At 39.5% G+C, this 3732-nt stretch overlaps 1 pseudogene; it reads left to right on the top strand.

The window, feature by feature from the left end:
• The first annotated feature begins 2354 nt into the window (after nucleotides 1-2354).
• LOC148104362 (uncharacterized) lies at nucleotides 2355-3515 on the top strand (annotated as a pseudogene).
• Nucleotides 3516-3732: the final 217 nt, after the last annotated feature.

The following is a 3732-nucleotide window of genomic DNA, read 5'->3' on the forward strand; positions in this document are numbered from 1 at the left end:
TTTTATTGCTGATTCTACTAATTTGTTCAGGAGATTGATTCAGTCAGTTCATCTAGAAAAGCTGCTCAGAAATTATCTATTCCTACACAATAAACAACTTGTTGACATCACTTCACACTCTTGGTAAGTCAGCCTTACATTGTCTCACAACATCCTGAGTACTGATCACACTTAACCGACTTACAGTGGCTTGCAAAAGTATTCGGCCCCCTTGAACTTTTCCACATTTTGTTATATTACAGCCACAAACGTGAATCAATTTTATTGGATTTCCACGTGAAAGACCAGTACAAAGTGGTGTACATGTGAGAAGTGGAACGAAAATCATACATGATTCCAAACATTTTTTACACATAAATAACTGAAAAGTGGGGTGTCTATAATTATTCAGCCCCCTGAGTCAATAGACAGCTGCCAGTCTTTTAGGGTATGTCTCTACCAGCTTTGCACATCTAGAGACTGAAATCCTTGCCCATTCTTCTTTCCAAACAGCTCCAGCTCAGTCAGATTAGATGGACAGCGTTTGTGAAGAGAAGTTTTCAGATCTTGCCACAGATTCTCGATTGGATTTAGATCTGGACTTTGACTGGGCCATTCTAACACATGGATATGTTTTGTTTTAAACCACTCCACTGTTGCCCTGGCTTTATATTTAGGGTTGTTGTCCTGCTTGAAGGTGAACCTCCGCCCCAGTCTCAAGTCTTTTGCAGACTCCAAGAGGTTTTCTTCCAAGATTGCCCTTTATTTGGCTCCATCCATCTTCCCATAAACTCTTACCAGCTTCCCTGTCCCTGCTGAAGAGAAGCATCCCCAGAGCATGATGCTGCCACCACCATATTTGACAGTGGGGATGATGTGTTCAGAGTGATGTGCAGTGTTAGTTTTCCGCCACACATAGTGTTTTGCATATTGGCCAAAAAGTTCCATTTTGGTCTCATCTGACCAGAGCACCTTCTTCCACATGTTTGCTGTGTCCCTCACATGGCGTGTGGCAAACTGCAAATGGGACTTTTTATGGTTTTTTTTAACAATGGCTTTCTTCTTGCCACTCTTCCATAAAGGCCAACTTTGTGCAGTGCACGACTAATAGTTGTCCTATGGACAGATTCCCCCACCTGAGCTGTAGATCTCTGCAGCTCGTCCATAGTCACCATGGGCCTCTTGGCTGCATTTCTGATCAGCGCTCTCCTTGTTCGGCCTGTGAGTTTAGGTGGACGGTCTTGTCTTGGTAGGTTTACAGTTGTGCCATACTCCTTCCATTTCTGAATGATCACTTGAACAGTGCTCCGTGAGATGTTCAAGGCTTGGGAAATCTTTTTGTAGCCTAAACCTGCTTTAAATTTCTCATTAACTTTATCCCTGACCTGTCTGGTGTGTTCTTTGGACTTCATGGTGTTGTTGCTCCCAATATTCTCTTAGACAACCTCTGAGACCGTTACAGGGCAGTTGTGGAGCTGTTTTGCAAAGAAGAATGGGCAAGGATTTCAGTCTCTAGATGTGCAAAGCTGGTAGAGACATACCCTAAAAGACTGGCAGCAAAAGGTGGTTCTACAAAGTATTGACTCAGGGGGCTGAATAATTACGCACACTCCACTTTTCAGTTATTTATTTGTAAAAAATGTTTGGAATCATGTATGATTTTCGTTCCACTTCTCACGTGTACACCACTTTGTGTTGGTCTATCACGTGGAATTCCAATGAAATTGATTCATGTTTGTGGCTGTAATGTGACAAAATGTGGAAAAGTTCAAGGGGGCTGAATACTTTTGCAAGCCACTGTAAGACTTGCATAAGCTAACATCACTACCCTCAATGTTAAACTTATACTGGTATCATTCAATTGCTATCAATTAATTATCACTTTTATAGAGGTCAGATATCCACTAAAGATATAATCATGTTGTTAATTTACTTGTGTTATTTGTGCACATGCACGCCAGCCTGCAATTTATGAAGCAACTGGCTTTCTTATTGCATAACTGTTTCTAAAATACTAACCTGAATATAAACTTTTAACTGCAGTAGCTATCCAGCTAGCTAGATAGAGAGATGCTGGTTTAGTCAAAGCTTAATCACATAGACTATTATCATGTCCTGCAGTTATAAAAATCAAAGACAAACTTAATGTGCCAGTGTCAGGAAAGGTTTACAAAAGCATTACTGAGACTGTCTAACAAACAAACCTAACAAAGAAGCGATGATATCCTGATTTTTGTTGCTGTGCTTTTCTACAAGCACCAGTGCAGTTGGTCTGCAGTCAGTCTACACATATAAGAACAGCCCACCTCTTTGTCTAGAGATCACTTTTGCTGGAGCACCATTCAGTTAGTGCCGTTGCAGTGGCCGTGTGCACAATGGTGAACTTCAACTTGCTATCATTTTTACTCTATACTCTCAGTAAGTACACCTATCTATTTTTTATCAGTAGTTAGTTTAGATTTGTTGTAGCCATTAAAATAAATTCACAAAAGTTTATTGACAACATAAATTTTAGGTGTTGTTTCGTTCTTTGGAAATTTGTCTTTTATGAATACTTGTTGATTGTTTCAGGTTGGATATCTGTTTCACTCGCACAGTTTTACACTGTGGTGGTTGAGCCTGGACAAGAAGTCACACTGCAGTGCTCCAACTTCAGCAGTTTTGCAACCCACATATTCTGGTTCAGACTGGCCGACAGACTCAATGCCAGTCGCATCTCTTTTATGTCGACTGCTAATAGTCGTGTTACCTTCTGTGACGGATTTCAAGATACTAAATTTAACATGACATCCAACACCTCTGGTATTTCTCAAAATTAAACAAGTGGATCCATCTGACACTGGGTTATATTTCTGTGGAGAGTTGCACATGGGAAGGCCAAGTGTTTTCACTGCAACATATTTGAAGGTTCAGGTAAGAAGGTAAGATTGTTCTTTTACTTTAATTTTTGAGTAATTGTCAAAAAGGCAGAATATCCTATATGTGCTACTTTTTTTGCAGTTGATGTTCTTTTAGAAGATGGGTTAACCAATCTATCAACTGTGATCCTCGGCAGTTTAACTGTTTTTCTTCTACTGGTCATCATTGGTCTGGTTGTTAGCATCAGGAAACTTCATACATGTGTTTGAATTTAAACTGAAATTGCAAAGGTTTTGAGCAAAGAACTGATAGATGTACTGTTTCTGTCATTTAGCTCATGACGAGATGCAGAATTTGCAACACAGTGAGGTAATCTATTTTAACCTTGGATTCCAGTTGATTTATTGATATATTGTCTGATTCAGTTATTTAAACTGTTAGCTTCCATCAGTCAACAGCAATCCATCTAAGTTAGGGTTTAATTGTTTTAGCTATGCTGAAAATGCAGAAAACAGAAAATGTTACCATATTTCCATCTCTCCCATTTTCCATTACAGAATGCAGAGTCTGATGCCATGAACTATGCAGCACTGAGTTTCCATACCAGAACAAACATGAGAAGGCCTCCACCACAGAGGGAGCTGGAGCCAAATGTTTTGTACGCTGCTACAAGATAGACTCACAAAATAAACAAACACCAGCACAAAGTGAAAGCTATCATATTTATCTGCTTGTGATGTTCTGTACAGTTGGTGTATGTAAATCTTTTCAACCACCTTTAACAAAAAAACACTTTTTCTAATAAAGATTAATACAATGCAGTAACTTCTAATACTTTCTCACTTTCTAGCTATCTCTCCGTCTCCCACCACAGCTGCTATGACTTTATCTGAG

Source organism: Neolamprologus brichardi, chromosome 3, assembly GCF_056152115.1.
Source record: "Neolamprologus brichardi isolate AB-2024 chromosome 3, ASM5615211v1, whole genome shotgun sequence".
Taxonomy (NCBI): Eukaryota; Metazoa; Chordata; class Actinopteri; order Cichliformes; family Cichlidae; genus Neolamprologus; species Neolamprologus brichardi.